General features: G+C 47.2%; 1 non-coding gene across 1 annotated transcript; it reads right to left on the bottom strand.

Annotated features, from left to right (window-relative positions):
- Positions 1-2,179: 2,179 nt before the first annotated feature.
- On the bottom strand, positions 2,180-2,262 carry trnal-uaa (transfer RNA leucine (anticodon UAA)). Its single transcript has one exon. It is a non-coding gene; the product is annotated as a tRNA-Leu (tRNA).
- Positions 2,263-20,373: the final 18,111 nt, after the last annotated feature.

Raw genomic sequence — 20,373 nt, 5'->3', positions numbered from 1 at the left:
TGAGGGACAAAATTAGTCTCCACTTGGAGAGGCAAGGATTAATCAGGGATAGTCAACATGGCTTTGTCAAGGGAAGATCATGTCTGACTAATTTGATTGAATTTTTTGAGCGGGTGACTAGGTGTGTGGATGAGGGTAACGCAGTGGATGTGGTATACATGGATTTCAGTAAGGCCTTCGATAAAGTCCCGCACAGGAGACTGGTCAAGAAGGTAAGAGCCCATGGAATCCAGGGTGCCTTGGCACATTGGATACAAAACTGGCTTAGTGGCAGAAGGCAGAGGGTGATGGTCGAAGGTTGTTTTTGTGACTGGAAGCCTGTGGCCAGTGGGGTACCACAGGGATCGGTGCTGGGTCCCTTGCTGTTTGTGGTCTACATTAATGACTTGGATATGAATGTAAAAGGTATGATCAGTAAGTTCGCGGATGATACAAAAATTGGTAGGGTGGTAAATAGCGAGGAGGGTAGTCTCAGTCTGCAGGACGATATAGATGGGTTGGTCAGATGGGCGGAACAGTGGCAAATGGAATTTAACCCGGAAAAGTGCGAGGTGATGCACTTTGGGGGGACTAACAAGGCAAGGGAATACACAATGAATGGTAAGACCCTAGGCAAGACGGAGGGTCAGAGGGATCTGGGTGTGCAAGTATACAGATCCCTGAAGGCGGCGGAACAGGTGGATAAGGTGGTAAAAAAGGCATATGGGATACTTGCCTTCATTAGCCGAGGCATAGAATATAAGAGCAAGGAGGTTATGATGGAGCTGTATAAAACACTGGTTAGGCCACAGCTGGAATATTGTGTGCAGTTCTGGTCGCCACACTACAGGAAGGATGTGATAGCTTTGGAGAGGGTGCAGAGGAGATTCACCAGGATGTTACCAGGGCTGGAGCGCTTCAGCTATGAAGAGAGACTGGGCAGATTGGGTTTGTTTTCCTTGGAGCAGAGGAGGCTGAGGGGGGACATGATTGAGGTGTACAAAATTATGAGGGGCATAGATAGGATGGATACTAAGGAGCTTTTTCCCTTAGTAGAAGGGTCAATAACTAGGGGGCATAGATTCAAGGTAAAGGGCAGGAGGTTTAGAGGGGATTTGAGAAAGAACTTTTTCACCCAGAGGGTGGTTGGAGTCTGGAACTCAATGCCTGAAAGGGTTGTGGAGGCTGGAACCCTCACAACATTCAAGAAGCATTTGGATGAGCACTTGAAATGCCATAGCATACAAGGCTACGGACCAAATGCTGGAATATGGGATTAGGTTAGACAGGGCTTGATGGCCGGCGCGGACACGATGGGCCGAAGGGCCTCTATCTGTGCTGTATAACTCTATGACTCTATGGTGCACAAGAACACCCAGGTCTCTTTGCACTTCCCCTTCTCCCAATCTATTGCCATTCAAATAATAATCTGCCTTCCTGTTTTTGCCACCAAAGTGGATAACCTCACATTTATCCACATTATAGTGCATATATTGTTTCTGCCCAATCACCCAACCTGTCCAAATCGTACTGGAGTTTCACGACATCCTCCTCACAGCATACCCTCCCACCCAGCTTTGTGTCATCTGCAAATTTGGAGATACTACATCCAATTCCCTCGTCCAGATCATTAATATATATTGTGAACAGCTGGGGTCTTAGGACCGATCCTTGCGGTACCCCACTAGTCACTGCCTGCCACTCGAAAAATGACCCGTTTATTCCAACTCTTTGCTTTCTATCTGCCAACCAGTTCTCTAGCCAAGTCAATACCTTGCCCCTAATCCCATGTGCCTTAATTTTGCACACTAATCTCTTATGCAGGACCTTATCGAAAGCCTTCTGAAAGTCTAAATACACCACATCCACTGGTTCTCTCTTATCTATTTTACCAGTTACATCCTCAAAAAATTCCAGTAGATTAGTCAAACACGATTTACCTTTTGTAAATCCATAAGACGTGGGAGCAGGAGTAGGTCATTTGGCCCCTCGAGCCTGCTCCGCCATTCAATAAGATCATGGCTGATCTGATCTTGGCTTCAACTCCACTTCCCTGCCCGCTCCCCATAACCCTCGACTCCTTTATCATTCAAAAATCTGTCTATCTCCACCTTAAATATATTCAATGACCCAGCCTCCACAGCTCTCTGGGGATAAAAATAGTTTTAGATTTTACTTTCAACCCTGTTGCCTGAGCATCTACCAGGAGTGGGATTCAAACCCAAGCAGACAAAAGTCCATTGGATCTTAAGTCCAACGCTTTAACCACTCAGCCACCCTGGCAGGCCAGGAACAGAAGTCCAGGAATACATGGAGCCGTAAGTCTGGCAACAGCCACAGTTGAAGGGAAAGGCCCAAAAAGCCCCAGGCCCGTGTTATAATGAGTATCTTAGGTACACGATCAGAAAATAAATCTCCTATCTTTGACAATACCAGTTGTGAAGCATTAACCTCTTAGACAGCCAGGTTATGCTGTTTATTTTGAAAGTTGCACGGCTGGAAACATGTTTGCCGGGAAATTCCTCTGAGCTGCTCCCGCTCCGCCCGTGTTACTTTGCCGGAAGTGCGGCGGCAATCCCATTTACGGACGTAGTCAGGGTTTCCTCCGCATGTCCGGTGAAGTAACGCCGGTGGAGCAGGCAGTAGCTCCAAGGAATTTCCCAGCCACTACGTAGGTCGACGTGGCCTTAGCTTGACTTTGGCCCTGAATCCAGTCATGCACCTGCAAAGTCAATGAGGGACTTCACACTGCTTAGTAACTCATTCATTCCCTGCTATCTGTCACGTTATGTGACGTGCTTTCTTTGATGAAATGTAGAGGTAAGTTTTAGGGAGCTGATTTTCCTGCCCCCACCCACCACACCAGACCTGGACAGCCGCAGCACGCTTGAAGTGCACTGCATCTATCTGGCCATTAAACGCAGCCTGGGGTCACCCCCAGCTTAGACCCGGGTCATCAGGGTCTTCTGGCTGCTGTTGGACAACAGTCGAAAGGCCCCAAGGCCTGATGATCTGGAAGGTAACTTGGCAAGAAGTTAGTGACTTACCATTGGGGTGATTTCCGCTAATCCTAAGGGAAGACCTCCAGCAGCTTTTTGGGGCTCTATGAGAATGCCCCTTTTACCTCATTTACCTATCAGCGATAAGGCTGCACCTATTACAGGTGCAGGCCCGTGTGCCCCCTTAAAATCCACGTGTAATGCTTCTGCCCTGTTGTACTGTGTGGTATAAATGCCATGTCCTGGCAAGCAGACGACTTAGTTGTGCAATTAGTTATTGGGTTTATAATTATCAATGATGAATGACTAAGGACAAGAAAAAACTTACAGGTTTATCCTGGAACACATTTTGAAATTGGAATGAGAAAATTACAAGGTTACATTTCCAACAAATAATTAGTATTTAGTACGTTTTCTAAAGCATAAGAATTTTTTTTTGTTGTTCATTTGCGGGATGTGGGCGTCGCTAGCAAGGCCAGCATTTATTGCCCATCCCTAATTGCCCTTGAGAAGGTGGTGGTGAGCCGCCGCCTTCGTGAACTGCTGTGTGGTGAAGGGACTCCCACAGTGCTGTTAGGGAGGGAGTTCCAGGATTTTGACCCAGCGACGATGAAGGATCGGTGATATATTTCCAAGTCAGGATGGAGGGGAACTTGGAGGTGGTGGTGTTCCCATGCGCCTGCTGCCCTTGTCCTTCTAGGTGGTAGAGGTTGCGGGTTTGGGAGGTGCTGCTGAAGAAGCCTTGGCGATTTGCTGCAGTGCATCTTGTGGATGGTAATATTTTACATGCACAGGCTGTCCCACTATCAATTGGTATGCTTTATACCCATTTTAAGCCTGCAAAAGGGGCACGGTGCATACCAATTTCTGCCCCGAGTCTTTCTTGTTATTACTGAAGACAGGAATTTCACCTGTTAGGTTTAATAATGCTTGCCAAAAATCCAATATAGTTTTGTCACAACTCATTTAAATGATTATTGAGACCTTGAAGGTGAAACAATCCCCTTGAGGAGATTTAATTGTTCAGATCTGTTTTGGATCACAAACATTCTTTTTTCATTTGGCACAGAGCAGATAATAACATTTTATGCTGTCACCACAGAAACTACGCTGGGATCAAGCTGCACCGAGGTCAATCAATAATGACTGTGGCATTAACAATAACAGTTACACGGCTAGATTAACCAGGGCGGAAAAGATGCAAACCCCACTGGTGACCAATGTGCCTGTTTAGCTGCACAGCCGCGCGGCGGTCTGGAGGTCCCGCGCAGGCCGCTCGCCGGCTTTTAAATGGAAAAACCGTGCCTGCACGGAAATTTGAATAGGCCGCGCAGCAATGTTCCCTGTAAGCTGTGCGGCCGCGCAATGCTCCAGAGGTCCCGCGCAGCCGGTGAGCCGGCCTTTAAATGCCAAAACCACGCATGCGCGGATTTTGGAATTTAAAATAATTAGAGGGAACCATTAAAGCCTGTTAAAGGGGCAGCGCACCCAAAAAAGAAATGAGAGGAAACATTACTAGTGACCAGGATTTATGTTTATAAATCATAGAATAATACAGCACAGAAGGAGGCCATTTGGCCCATCGTGCCTGTGTTCTTTGGATCATTTCACAAAAAAATAATTCAGGATGCCTGTGTTTTTGCCCCTGATTTACATACACAGTGAAAATTAGAGACTACGTAGCCGCCATACAGACTGGGAAACCACAAAAATACTCACCCTTCAACATTCTCCCTTCCTGCCCCACCCCACTAGGACCACCACAGTTTTGCTGTACAATCATTGGGGGGAGGAGAAAATGTATTTCTTTCCTTTGGTTGCTATGTGTTAGCAACTTCCTAGACATGGCAGGAAGATTTCCTCTGATTGCTACTTGTAGTGAAATCATAAACCCAGTCTTGGAACGCTTTCACGATTTCACCAGCAACAATGAACACGGGTAATCTTCCCGCTATATTTACAAAGTTGCTAGAAAATGGTGATCGATGAATGTCTCTCTTCCCACCCAGTCCCTTTAGCTGGTGGGCTGCATTACGCTGTGGTTCTTCCTATCTCTGAAACCCTGAGCTGTTACGACAGCACTAAGAGACATGAAAGCACAAAATTGCCCTTTACTTAGCCACAATGGTTCACAATCGTTGTCTCAAGCTGTGCAAGGTTATGTGAAGCACATAGAGACTATTGTTGTCCGCACCTGGTTGAGAAAGGGGCAGGTTTGTGCTATTATGCCTTGTTTTGATGACAATAAGTTGAAGCTATTGCAACAATGCTCGGTGGCAGTCAGAAAAGCAAATCAGATGTTGGGATGTATTAGAAGGTCAATATTGAGCTGAAATAGTGAGGCAATCCTGCCACTTTATAAATCATTGGTGCGACTCCACTTAGAATACTGTGTACAGTTCTGGGCACCGCAGCACAGAAAGGATATTGCAGCTATTGAGTGGATACAGAAGAGGGCAACTAAAATGATGGAGAGATTGGATTATAAGGAGCGATTATGCAAATTGAGAAGATTAATATGATTGCTTTTTTTAGGCTTCTAAAGGGACTAAAAGAAAAAGAAAGGCTTACATTTATATAGCGCCTTTCACGACCACCAGATGTTTTACAGCCAATGAAGCCACTGTTGTAATGTAGGAAATGCGGCAGCCAATATGCGAACAGCAAGCTCCCACAAACAGCAATGTGATAATGACCAGATAATCTGTTTTTTTTAGTGATGTTGATTGAGGGATAAATATTGGCCAGGGCACTAGGGATAACTCCCCTGCTCTTCTTCGAAATAGTACCATGGGATCTTTTACGTCCACCTGAGAGAGCAGACGGGGCGTCGGTTTAACGTCTCATCCGACAGTGCAGCACTCCCTCAGTACTGCACTGGAGTGTCAGCCTAGATTTCTGTGCACAAGTCCCTGGAGTGGGACTTTGAACCCACAACTTTCTGACTCAGACGCAAGGGTGCTACCCACTGAGCCACGGCTGTTTCAAGCAATGTCCCCTGTAATTTTTTTTGGGGTGCGCGGCCCCTTTAAGTGGCTGCACGGCCCATTCAAATATTTGCGCACGTGCGGCTTCTCCCACGCAAAAGTCAGTGAACAGCCAGCGTGGGACCTCCAGACCATGGCCACGCAACTTAACAGGAACGTTGGACCAGATAATGTAGACCATGGCAAACCGTTTCATTTTGTCCAGAACAGTAAAGCCAGAGGGCATGGCCTGCATTCAAAACTTATCTGCGGAAACATTATTTCAGTGAGTGAGTGATAAATCCATGGAACAAGATCCCTAGGGAGACAGTGGAAGCAAAAAGTGTTTTTGCATTCATATGCAAATTAGGCAGCTTTCTTTCAGAAAATAATATTTTAGGATACAGCATATGAGTAATTTGAGACTTGACAGATGGTAAGTGTAGCATGTTTGGGAGGAACAGTTGACTTTGGGCCTATGGTGCAATAGCTTCCCACCACTAGGGGTTTTCCGCACCTCATGTCTGGGTCTAGACTAATTGACAGAGATTGATTGCCATGATTAGTCGACAACTGTATTATCATTGTATCATGCGACTGTCAGGATGGCAGAGGGCGAACTAGATAGACCTTTTTTTCATCGAGCAATTCCTATGTTCCTCTGTTCCTCATGCTGCTCAGGGTTTCATGGTTGCTTTTCTAGGTGTTTTTAGTGCATCTGAGGCCTATGCAATGTGTACATCTTGGTGGCTGAGCGTCCTCAATTCTGGACAGTGTACAAAGCCTGCAATTGTTGTGGGCTGACAAGAAATTTCGAGTCTGTTGGTGAATTTCTGGCCGTAGGCAATTTTGCACTTATACTTAAACATGTCTTGCAATATAAAAACTGAAAAATGCTGATATATTCCCAATTAAAATGTAGCCTACAACAGTACAAATTGACTTACTCCAGGGGTTTCTTGCAGCACCGCTTTCAACACTATCATCTGAATCTACAACCCCTAATGTCATCTGGCTTGTTACTTCCAAGGAATCAGGTAGTTAAAAAAATGCAGAGGGTCTGAGATCCAAGCTACATATAGAGCAACCTGTTTAATAACATTTATACAAAACTCAAAGTAAATCCCCACCCTATCCCAATTTGTCCTGATTTGCTCCGCACCCAAAACTTGGGGGGTGAATATCTGAGGTTCTCCCGCTCGTCCACCATAATTTCAGTGGAAGAGCCAGGAGACCCCTGGAAAAATGCCGTAAACTACTATTTGTCTTGTTGCTTTTTAACTCGCGTTTCTGTGGGGAATTGCCTGGCCCCGTTTGGCAACTGGTCAGCATGTTGCAACGTTCCTGTGAATGGCCTTCGAGCAAGGTGTTGGAAAAGGATTGTCACCCAATACCTCTTCTATAAACCAATCGTTTCTCCATTGGCATGAGGAATAAATCTGTCCCTTACATCTGAACATGCCTTCGAACCGTTTCTTGTTTTCATTACACAAATAGAGTGAAAACCTGACAAGATTCCTATCTACATCCTTTCCTTTAATTCCTGAGCGATAACCAAATGCTTTCAGCTGTAAATTCCTGTCAGCTGTGGTCTGCATTAGATGTTGTATGCTGTTACAGTAAAAATTGCCTGCTTTTTGCCTTCCTATTTGAACAGAAATGATAGGACACAGCCCCTGTGCTATTATTAGCCTTTCACCGCTGGAATAAATCATAAGTGCAGGAGATCTTCTCGCCTGTTAAAGAGTGCTAGTAAACCACCACTAGTTCTTTATCACTGGGAAAAATAATGGCATCAGACACTTAGAAACCACCAGTAATGATGCAACAAAGGATGAAGGCGGTCATAACTGTATCAACACTTCTTTTTGTTAATGGTAGATCTCCTGTGGTTTTGCTAATAGGTAGTGTGGGGTGTGAAGTGCTGTACTCCATATCTGACCTGCGCTGAGCTGATGCGAAAAGCAAAAGACTGCAGATGCTGGAAATCTGAAATAAAAACAGAAAATGCTGGAGATACTCAGCAGGTCAGGCAGCATCTGTGGAGAGAGAAACAGAGTCAACGTTTCAGGTCGATGACCCTTTGTCAGAACTGGAAAAAGAGAACTGGTTGGCAGACAGGAAGCAAAGAGTTGGAATAAACGGGTCGTTTTCCGAGTGGCAGGCAGTGACTAGTGGGGTACCGCAAGGATCGGTCCTAGGACCCCAGCTGTTCACAATATATATTAATGATTTGGACGAGGGAATTGGATGTAATATCTCCAAATTTGCAGACGACACAAAGCTGGGTGGGAGGGTAAGCTGTGAGGAGGATGTCGTGAAACTCCAGTACGATTTGGACAGGTTGGGTGATTGGGCAGAAACATGGCAAATGCACTATAATGTGGATAAATGTGAGGTAGACTATTATTTGAATGGCAATAGATTGGGAGAAGGGGAAGTGCAAAGAGACCTGGGTGTTCTTGTGCACCAGTCGCTGAAGGTAAGCATGCAGGTGCAGCAGGCGGTTAAGAAGGCAAATGGTATGTTGGCCTTCGTAGCAAGAGGGTTCGAGTACAGGAACAATGATGTCTTGCTGCAGCTGTACAGGGCCTTGGTGAGACCGCACCTTGAGTATTGTGTGCAGTTTTGGTCGCCTTATCTGAGGAAGGATGTTCTTGCCATGAAAGGAGTGCAGCGAAGATTCACCAGGCTGATACCTGGGATGGCAGGAATGACGTACGAGGAGAGATTGTGTCGATTGGGCTTATACTCACTTGTGTTTAGAAGATTGAGAGGGGATCTCATCGAAACCTATAAAATTCTGTCGGGCCTGGACAGACTAGATGCAGGAAGGATGTTTCCGATGGCCAGGGAGTCCAGAACCAGGGGTCATAGTCTAAGGATAAGGGGTAAGCCATTTAGGACTGAAATGAGGAGGAATTTCTTCACCCAGAGAGTGGTGAACCTGTGGAATTCTCTGCCACAGAGGGCAGTGGAGGCCAGTTCATTAAATATATTCAAGAAGGAGTTGGATATATTTCTTAAGGCTAAAGGGATCAAGGGATATGGGGAGAAGGCAGGGACAGGGTACTGAATTTGGATGATCAGCCATGATCTCATTGAATGGCGGAGCAGGCTCGAGGGGCCGAATGGCCTACTCCTGCTCCTATCTTCTATGTTTCTATGACACCCAGCGCTACCTCAGCACTACCTCTCAATGCCTCCACTGTCTCTGATTTGTCACGCTTCTTGTCCGACATCCAGTATTGGATGAGCAGAAATTTCCTCCAACTAATTATAGGGATGACCAAAGCCTATGGGCTTGATTTTGTCATTGGGGCGAGCTGGGGTCATGTCATCCGCTTTTCGTGTTATCCACCCGATTCCAAATCGATGTGGGAGATTGATGCGATTTTCACCTAATTGGGCAATTGAGCTCCAACGTGTGGGAACCCATGGCCCAATTCGTTTTTTCAGTCTGAAACTCGCCTCCGATGATGTCATCATTGCTGCTGCATTTAAGGTCTGCAAGAAGCCTTGCTTCTTCTGAAGACTGCCAACCTTTTGGCCTTTGCTGTGAGAGGGACCTGGAGGCAAAATGAGCAGTGGGAGACCTAAGTCTGCTCCCAGATTTGATGACGTCGCCCTGCAAGCTTTGGTGGAGGGAGCAAGAGTTAATAAGGAGGTGCTCTTCCCTTCTTCAGGGAGGAAGAAGCCTCCCCAGCAGACGAAGGCTGTGTGGATCCAGGTGGCCCAGGAGGTCAACTCGTTGTCGCTGATCCGCAGAACCTGGCTTCAGTGCAAAAAGAGGTTTCATGACCTTCTGCATACTGGAAAAGTGAGTATGACTTTCCCATCACCCTCAATCTGATCCCCATTGCCTCTCCTCACCAGCACTCAGCTTTAGCAACCTCTTCCTCCACATTCCACTTGACACTAACATCCTTGCACCCTTACCCATTCCCTCTCTCTGTATGTTCACATTCACCTAACTATTTGACTATGCAGCCCTCACACTCCCTATCACTGTGATGCTATGAAAACAACTTACAAAACACAGGGAGGGCCCTTGGTCTTGCCACCTCACTCCATCTTTGTTTCCTTCTAAGCATCTATGCTATGGATTCTCTACACTCACTCCTTCATTCTCACTCAAACTCCACTTGTGTCCCTCATTGCAGGAAAAGAGAGCTCACAATAAGAGGGAAACAGCGAGGACAGGAGGAGGGCCACCCTCAGTAGCCCACCTCACCCCTTGGGAGGATGCGGTCCTGGAGATCGTGGAAATCGAGGATGATGCGCAAGTGGGGGTCGGACAGATGGGTGCACCAGAGCAAGCTGGTGAAAGAATAGTTTTTCATCTCTCTCATTGACATTGCATGAGTCACTGATAATGATTCTGAAGCTCTAACAGATGGACTTATGATCATCTGCAATGTGCATGTAACCTTGGCCTCACATCGCTGACACTTTCCTTTACTCCCCCACAGGACCATCGCAAGCACCCGTCCCCACTATCCAGGAGCAGACTGTTGCCGAGCCCTCACAGGTTCGCAACCCCAGAGGATGCTCGCCAAAGGTGTCGAGACACGAGCAGCAAGAAAGTGAGCAAGGGGCCTCCACATCTGCTGATGCCACAGGGGAACCACCAATAGGAGCACGCGTAAGAGAAAGATACTGCACAAATAGTCACAAGGGTAGTCACTTGGGTGAAATGTGATGTTTAATGTTGAAAAGCCATCAGTTCGTTATTGTAAATAAAAATTCTGATGGCAACTGTTGCAGTTGTGGCGTGTGTCATTTCGCTAATGGGACCTCCACATTGAGGGCTTAGGATTACTTGCAATTGTCAGTATGGTGGTCAGAGTGCTAGGAATCCGCTGGTTCTTGGCCATTGTCGATGCTCTGGTAAGAAGCTGCGAGGCAAAAGTGCTTGATTGGCTAGGCTAAGCAAATCTGGCCAAGATGAGTGCGTTCCTTGCATCTCGGGCAGCAATGTTCTCGCGTACTGCTGCCGCTGGTTGATGGACCTCTGCAAGGTGTTCGTTTTTGCTCTCCTCCTCCTCCTCCTCACCTGAGGAGGATATGTGAGGAGCCACTTGGTCCTCAGGAATCTGCAAGCCACGACACTGTGCCATGTTGTGAAGTGCACAGCAAACCACAACGATTCTGGAGACCCTGGCTGCTGAGTAATGCAGGGCTCCACCTGATCTATCCAGGCATCTGAATTGCATCTTCAGCAAGCCGATGGTTTGCTTGATTATGTATCTGGTGGAAATGTGGCTGGAGTTGTAGCTCTCCTCAGCTTCGTTGGATGGGCTCCTCAACGGCGTCATTAACCACGTCCACAGGGGATAGCCCTTGTCTCCAAGTAGCCATCCAAAAAGTTGGTCTGGCAGACTGAAGAGCGGAGGCACACTAGACTGGCGCAGTATGAAGGAGTCATGGCAACTGCCAGGGTACTTGGCACAAACATGCAAAATTTCCTTATTGTGCTCACACACCAGTTGCACGTTGAGAGAGTGGAAGCCCTTGCGGTTGACAAAAATACCTGGATTGCAATGGGGTGCCTTAAGGGCCACATATATGCAGTCAACGACACCCTGCACCCTTGGAAAGCCTGCCAGATTAGCAAATCCAACCGCACGTGCCGTGACACTTGCTTGATCCTTGGAGAAATGGATGCGATTGTGCACGATGGCAAAGAGGGCATCGGTTACTTGCGTGATACAAATGTGTGCGGTCGCCCGGGAGACGCCGCTGATTTCTGCTGCTGATCCCTGGCGTGAGACTGAGGCAAAAAAGTTGAGTGCGGTGGTGACTTTGACGGCCACTGGTAAGGGGTGTCAACCTGCTCCTCTGGGCTCCAGGTCTTGCTGCTGCATTGCGCAGATGTCACCCACTAGCTCTCATGAAAGTCGTAGCCGCCTTTGGCACTGCTGCTCAGTCATGTTGAGGTAGCTGATCCTCTGTCTGTAGACCCTGTTTGGGGGGTATCTCCTGCGTCGACGGCCTTCCATGGGCTGACACCCTCTGGCCTGTGCAGCTTCAGGTGGGTGAGCAGCAGCTTGGTGCTCCTGTTGTTGCTGCTGCTGTTGGTGCTGCTGTTGTTCAGGGTTCTGCTGCTGGCGCGGCTGGTCTTCGTCCGAATCTGATGTCCAGGAGGAAAGGAAATAAATGGTTCCCATGCTTCTGGCATATGCCTCAGTTGAGGAAGCGCTCAGTCAAGGTGGCGAGAGGGGTTTCCCAGGAGGTCACACTGGAGATGGATGTCAGGCTCCAAACTTCCACAGCTATGGTTATGCCTTCTAAAAGTTCCCCTAGACCTGAGACAACAAAGTTCTGCCACCTGCAAATGATGACTGATCAAATCTCCTATTTAATGGTGGAGCTGCAGCTGATAGTCAGCAATCCAATTATGCTCCCGTCGTGTTTCAGAGGAGGCGTGCGTCACGTGGGAAAAGTGTTAAAATCAGAAAGGCCTCTCAAAATGGGATTATAGAGGCAATTCAGTGGTTATTAAGGGCCTTAAGGGCCTATCCCGCCTCTTGGAAACAGGATCAGAAACCACGCATTTGGGAAAATTGCTTGGAGGCAGGATGGAGGTGGGGTTGGGCCCGCCCGCCATTTTTTGCAATTTTAATACCCCACACGCCTCCATTCCCGCCTCCTTGGGCCTGGCAAATTCGAGCCCATTGTCTTCGGTCCCTGCCACAAACTTCATTCCCTCCAACTAATTATTGGGATGACCAAAGCCATTGTTTTCAGGCCCCGCCAGAAATTCCGTTCCCTAGTCACCGACTCCATCCCTCTCCCTGGCCACTGTCTGAGGCTGAACCAGACTGTTCACAACCTTGGCGTCCTATTTAACCCTGAGATGAGCTTTCGACCAAATATCAGTTCCATCACCATAACCGCCTACTTCCAGCTCCGTAACATCTCCCGTCTCCATCCTAGCCTCAGCTCATCTGCTGCTGAAATCCTCATCCTTGCCTTTATCACTTCTAGACTTGACTATTCCATGCTCTCCTGGCCGTCCTCCCATTTTCCAGGCTCCATAAACTTGAGGTCATCCAAAACTCTGCTGCCCGTATCCTAACTCGCACCAAGTCCTGTTCACCCTTCATCCCTCTGCTCGCTGACCTACATTGGCTCCCGGTCCGGCAACGGCTCAATTTAAAAATTCTCATCCTTGTTTTTAAATCTCTCCATGGCCTCACCCCCTCCCTATCTCTGTAACCTCCTCCAGCCCTACAACCCTCCAAGACCTCTGCGCGCCTCCAAATCTGGCCTCTTGCACATCCCCGATTTTAATCGCTCAACCATTGGTGGCTGTGCCTTCAGCTGCCTGGGCCCTAAGTTCTGGAATTCCCTCCCTAAACCTCTCCGCCTCTCTAGCTGTCCCTCCTCCTTTAAGACGCTCCTTAAAACCAACCTCTTTGACCCTCACCTGTCTTAATATCTCGCTATTTGGCTCGGTATCAAATTTTGTTTGATAATAACTCCTGTGAAACGCCTTGGGATGTTTTAATACGTTAAAGGCGCTATATAAATGCAAGTTGCTGCGTCCCCGCTTTCTGTCTGCTTTTCTCTCTTTTGTTCCTTTCCTCCAATGCCCTTGTTGCTGCCACTGTGCTCCCTGTATTTATCTTTCACTGTTACTGCAGCCAAAGCTGCTAGCAGCACAACATTTTGTGATATTCTTCATACTGCAGAGCTAGAGAACGCCAGCCAGAATTAAACTTGCACAAGGTGGTGTCACCACATATAGAGGTCAGCATTTTTTTTTAGCTAAGAGCTAGAAATACAGTAATTAAATATGGTGCCCAGCACACAGGTCCTTTAGAAGTACCTGCCATCAGTATATGCTGTAGTATCATATCCTGCCTGAAGGGGATGCTGGCAGCATTATTCTTGGACAATGCCTCAACTCAGAACTCAACGCACCTTTGTACAGCCTTACAAGGGCTGCACTGTCATTTCACAGCTTTTTCCCAACTATCATCATAAAACGCAACAACCATGTTGCTGCACCTACATCAGACATATCACTGCTGGGCAACCCGAGTTTGCTAAAGCTGTAAAAGTATCACAGCAGGTTCATTTTTATAATATTTATGGCCCAGAAATTCGGGTCTCCACGGGTGAGTACGCATGGGGTACTCACCCGTAAGCCCAATGGAAGTGCCGGTTTCGTGCATGCACTGCGCATGCGCGGGAAACCGGCACTTCCGTTCCCCTGACAGAAGGGGTTCAGAAGTCGCACGCGTGCGTCGGAGAGGCAGCGCTTGTGCATCGAACTTACGTCTTTTTTGCAGGTTTTTCCGCGAGGGTAAGTCTCCAGAAGTTAGACATGTAAAAAGCAGGCGCAAGGCCTGCTTTTTACAAGGTAAGTGGTGAATTAATTAAAATTAAAACATTTTTTCCACAGGTTTATTATTTTTAAATACTTTAAAGAAAGTTAAGTTTATTTTTAGCCCCATTAGAAAATGTAATTAATTTTTTCAAAAATGTAAATTATTGTTTAAAATAGTTATTTCATGTAATTTATATTTTATTTTAAAAATGTGATGTTTTTTTTAAAATGTATTTGAAGATTTAGTGATGTTTTGGGGCTTATAGTATTTATAGGTTTGACAGGTCAAACTTATGAATGAAGCATTCCCTGCTACCATTGGCTCTCCATGGCCCACGTGATCCCAGGGGACGCATCGAACTAACTGCGCCCCTGGGATACGCGAGCACTGCGCGCCGGCAGTTGGAGGCGGCCCAGGATCGGAATCCCACGCGGGCCCACAGCTCAACGGCCGGTGCGCTAGGTAAGTGCAGGTCGGGGGCTTGCACCCGCGGGAAGCCCCCGACCCGAATTTCTGGGCCATTAACAGTGGAAGTGTAGCCTACTGCAGTCAAGTTGTTTAATATTAATTTGGAGCTGGTAGCTTGCATTTCATTTTCCCAGCCCTCAATTTGCTTTTTCATCTGTTTCATTTCCTGCTTTTTTCTCACTTCTGAAGAAGGGTTTCGACCTGAAACGTTAACTCTGTTTCTCTCTCCACGGATGTTGCCTGGCCCGCTGAGTTTTTCCAGCTTTTTCTGTTGTTATTTTGCATTTGCAGTAAGGTTGGAAAGCTACTGCAGTCAGGATTTTTTATTAGGCCTCTATACCAGCAGTATATTTTATAGAAAAAAGGTAACATCACTATTGCTAACAATTTCATTTACATTCTTTGAAGTCATATATTTCAAATCCATCATTTCTGTACAATATTTATATTGTGCTTCAACGCTCACATTCTGTCTACCACCAAGGCCACTTATTTCCACCACCCCTCCTTCAGCCTCTCCACCACTGATACCCTTATCTATGGTTCTGTCGCCTCTAGACTTCTCCTTGCCAGCCGTCCATCTTCCACTTCAATTTGTCCTGCGCTAAGTCCCACTCAACTTTCTCCTCACTTCTCACTGACCTACTTTGGCTCCCTGTCCATCACCACATTAATCTTCCACAGCCATACCCCAATCTATCTCTTCAAACTCCTCCAGCTTTACATCCACTCCATCCCTGATTCTTCCCCCCTCCCCCCCATCCATGACCATTGCCTCAGGTTGAACCAGACCATTCACAACCTCGGTGTCCTATTTGATCCCAGACTGAGCTTTTGACCCTGTATCCTCTCTATCACAAAGACCAACTAACTCCACCTCCGTAACATCGCCCGCCTCCACAACTACCAGCCCATTTCCTGCTGAGACCCTCGACTATTCCAATGTACTCCTGGCCTGTCTCCTGTCCTCCGCCCTCCATAAACATCAGCTCACCTAAAACGCTGGTACCTGGATTCTAACTTCCACCAAGTCCCGCTCACCTGTCACCCCTGTCCTTGTTGGCCTACACTGGCTGCCGGACCTCTAACCCCTCCAATTTAAAATTCTCAGCCTTGTCTTCTTGGTCTTCCCCATCTTTGTAACCTTCTCCAGCCCTATAATCCCCACTGCTCCCCAGAATTCTCCATTCCTTTGACTCTGGCCTTTTGTTCATTCCCTTCCCTTTCGCCCTGCCATTGGCAGCCATGTCTTCAGCCCCCTAGGCCCCATGCTCTGGAATTCCCTCCCTAACCCCTCTGACTCTCTACTTCCCTCTCTTCATTTAAGACCCTTCTTAAAACCCACCTCTCTGACCAAGCTATTGATCACCCCGCCAAATATTACCTTCTTTGACATGGCATCCATTTATTTCTCATTTCACCTCTGTGAAGTACCTTGGGATATTTTTCTACATTGACGGCACTATATAAATGCAAGTCATGGTTGAGATTGACTATTGTTCTGTAACTTTGTTATCATTGTCTAAATGCGTATTAGTTTTATACCTACAAATTATCATCAACCAGATTATTTCTGTATATAAAGAGTAATTCATATACAAAATAAATTGCATAATCATTCTTATATTCCAAAGAGGATGCAATTCAGTTGCAGAATGTTCCAATGTATAAGTCAATAAATATTAAAATAAATGTGTTTATCAAGGTTATCAGGTTAATCACAAGCACTTCATTTTTAACTTGCACATTGTAATAAGGCCATTGCATTTGGTTAGTGGCTGGTCTTATCATTACTGTTGTGGTTATTTTATGACCAACAGTGATCTCAACAGTCAGTTATGTTGGATCTGGAGTTGAGCATATTATATGCTCTCAGATGATTTGCAAGTCCCACACATATCCCGTTTGCACTCCTACACTCTGTACACAATAGATTGATCAGAGGCTGGTCTTTTTAATCAATTTGTGGTTTTCTTTTGGCCCTCTTTTCTGTTAGCTAGCAGGATTTTAGTTTTTTCTTGGGCTGTGAGTGACACTGGCAATGCCCCATGTGTTGCCCCAGTTGCTTTGATCCAAATAGCTTGCTTAGCCACTTCAGAGAGTATTAAAAATCAACCATGTAGTGTGGCACTCTGTCATGTGCAGGTCAGGCTGGCTAGGGGTGGCAGGTTCCCTGCCCTGAAGGACATCAATCAACCACTTGGGTATTTACAGCAATCCAGCAGTGTTCATGTTTTTCTAATGCCAGCCCACAAATCATTTAATTTAATTTCACAACTTGCTATGGTGGGATTTGAATGCACTCCTCTGGGTTACTAGTCCAGTACTATAACCATCACACTACTGTACATAGCACTGTACTAATATGGTTTTAGCAAGGTCCTCCCAGGTTTGAATGAGGACACAGCAACTCTTCAGATTGCTTTACAGGGCATTCTTGAAGTACTTTGCTGGTCATCCTGTGAGCGTTGGCCTTCTTTCAATCGACTGTCAAAGATAACCATTAAGTTTTTGAATTCTGCTACTCTTTTTACTCTAGATATCTTCAGTTTCTGTATTTCAGACTACTTTCACACCCTTTTTGAGACTTGCCCTGATGTCTAAGTAAATTATGCCCAGGATAACAAACAGTGAATCGCTTTTTTTTTTGATGTCTTCAGCTACTGGTTCTATCTTCCTTGCCTTCAAAGATGGCAGAATAACAATACACCCAGCCTTGTTTTAAGCTTGAACTGTCAACCAAATTTATTGACCAGTAATAGAACAAGCTAATAATAGCAGAAACATAACACATATATTTACAGTAGATGATACAATATGCTAGCTCCTCGTATAATAGGAAATAGGAAATAGCCTGCAACTAGCATTAAAACGAGTCTTTTTTTATTCCTTGCTTCACCAATTTATGGAAGTTGTCTGGCTTATTTTATTCTCTTCAGAGGTTCAAGTCAGGTAAACTCTCTTTGCAGACTTCAGATCAAACAGTGTTTCAAACAAACTTAGAGTAATAAGTCTCCCCATAACAGTAACGGGAGCTAAGCAGAATTTGAATAATTGTTAAATTCCAAAAGCTGACAATCTGGCACATATCTGAACAAATCAGACGGCATGTTTGTATTTGAACTAAGTGACATAACTCATCCTTTAAGCAGCTACCTGGCAACCAACCAAACAATAGTCATAACATTGCATTGAGTTAAGCTGGAACATGACTTCTGTGTGTGTGAAGCTGTTTTTTTTTACCATTTACATACCTTAATAGAGTTAAGGAAGTCAATAGCAAGTTAAATCTTTGACAAAAATGTTTAATTTGTCTTACAATAACTTTAGGCAACCTGTCATCAGCCATTCTATCCGTGGAGTCAGCGGACCTGAGAGGGGGCGAGAGCGGAGCCTGAGGATATAAAGAGCGCGGCAGCACGAGGCCCGAGAGCGGAGGCAGCGGACCCGAGAGGGAGCAAGAGCAGAGTCTGAGGATATAAAGAGCGCGGCCGAGCGAGGCCCGAGAGCGGAGGCAGCGGACCTGAGAGGGGCGAGAGCGGAGCCTGAGGATATAAAGAGCGCGGCCGAGCGAGGCCCGAGAGCGGAGGCAGCGGAACTGAGAGGGGGCGAGAGCGGAGCCTGAGGAGATAAAGAGCGTGGCTGAGCGAGGCCCGAGAGCGGAGGCAGCGGACCCGAGAGGGAGCAAGAGCAGAGCCTGAGGATATAAAGAGCGCGGCCGAGCGAGGCCCGAGAGCGGAGGCAGCGGACCTGAGAGGGGGTGAGAGCGGAGCCTGAGGATATAAAGAGCGCGGCCGAGCGAGGCCCGAGAGCGGAGGTAGCAGACCTGAGAGGGGGCGAGAGCGGAGCCTGAGGATATAAAGAGCGCGGCAGAGCGAGGCCCGAGAGCGGAGGCAGCGGACCTGAGAGGGAGCAAGAGCGGAGCCTGAGGATATAAAGAGCGCGGCCGAGCGAGGCCCGAGAGCAGAGGCAGCGGACCCGAGAGGGAGCGAGAGCGGAGCCTGAGGATATAAAGAGCGCGGCCGAGCGAGGCCCAAGAGCGGAGGCAGCGGACCTGAGAGGGGGCAAGAGCGGAGCCTGAGGATATAAAGAGCATGGCAGCGCGAGGCCCGAGAGCGGAGGCAGCGGACCTGAGAGGGAGCGAGAGCGGAGCCTGAGGATATAAAGAGCATGGCAGAGCGAGGCCCGAGAGCGGAGGCAGCGGACATGACAACAAAAACAAGGAGTGACATCACAGGGAAGCAGGGAAGTGATTGGTTGGTCAGTATTTCTCTCTTTATCTTGGGCATTGATTTAAATTAAGAGCCGGGATTAAAAACTAAACATTCAAAAAGAGGGAGCTGATTGATGAGTATCTGGTAAGTGTTTTTTACTTGGCTTTCTTACCTTAAAGTTTTAAGTTTATTCCAGCTAGGTTAGTAAATAGTCTGTTAATTAGAGGTATGGCAGGGCAGCTCACACCGGTGGAATGCACATCCTGTGCCATGTGGGAAATCCCGGACACCTCCCGTGGTCTGGACGACCACATGTGCGGGAAGTGTCGCCAGCTACAGCAGCTCGAGCACCAGGTTATGGAGCTTGAGCAGCAGCTGCAGTCACTGCTGTGCATCCGCAAGGCTGAGAGCTACGTGGATAGCACGTTTCGGGAGGTGGTCACCCCGCAGCTTAAGAGTGTGCAGGCAGAGAGGGAATGGGTGACCATCAGACAGAAGAGAAGGACCAGAGAGGGAGTGCAGGAGTCCCCTGAGCCCATCTTGCTCACCAACCAGTATTCGGTGCTGAGTACTGGTGAGGGCAATAGTTCCTTTGGGGAGTGCAGCCAGAGCCAAGTCCACAGCACCATGGAAGGTTCAGCTGCACAGGCAGGGGGGAAGAGGAGAGGGAGAGCAATAGTGATAGGGGATTCAATAGTTAGGGGAGCAGACAGGCGTTTCTGCGGCCGCAGACATGACTCCAGGATGGTATGTTGCCTTCCTGGTTACAGGGTCAAGGATGTCACTGAACAGCTGCAGGTCATTCTGAGGGAGGAGGGTGAACAGCCAGAGGTCGTGGTCCATATCGGTACCAACGACATAGGTAGGAAGAGGGATGAGGTCCTGCAGGCAGAGTTTAGGGAGCAAGGAAAGAGGTTAAAAAGCAGAACCTCAAAGGTAGTAATCTCCGGATTACTACCAGAGCCACATGCTAGTGAGTACAGAAATAGGAAGATAGAGCAGATGAATGCGTGGCTGGAGAGATGATGTAGGAGGGAGGGATTTAGATTTCTGAGGAATTGGAATAGTTTCTGGGGGAAGTGGGACCTCTACAAGCCAGACGGGTTGCACCTCAACGGGAACGGGACCAATATCCTTGTGGGAGGGTTTGCTAGTGCTGTTGGGGAGGGTTTAAACAAGCTTGGCAGCGGGATGGGAACCTAAGTATAGAGTCAATAGGGAGGGAAGAAAAACTGGAATTGGAAAACAAAAACATAGAAAGTAATTTGGAAGGACAGAGGAATCAAGGGCTAGATAGTAGTCAACAAGGAGGCTTGCCTGTACTAAATGGTATATACTTCAATGCAAGGAGTATAGCGAACAAGGCACATGAGCTGAGGGCACAGGTAGATACTTGGGACTATGATAT

This window comes from Somniosus microcephalus, chromosome 10 (assembly GCF_052327205.1).
Source record: "Somniosus microcephalus isolate GS21.2 chromosome 10, FLI_Smic_1.0, whole genome shotgun sequence".
In the NCBI taxonomy this organism is placed as follows: Eukaryota; Metazoa; Chordata; class Chondrichthyes; order Squaliformes; family Somniosidae; genus Somniosus; species Somniosus microcephalus.
Note: the sequence above shows the minus strand (reverse complement) of the source record. Positions and strands in the feature narration are given on the sequence as shown.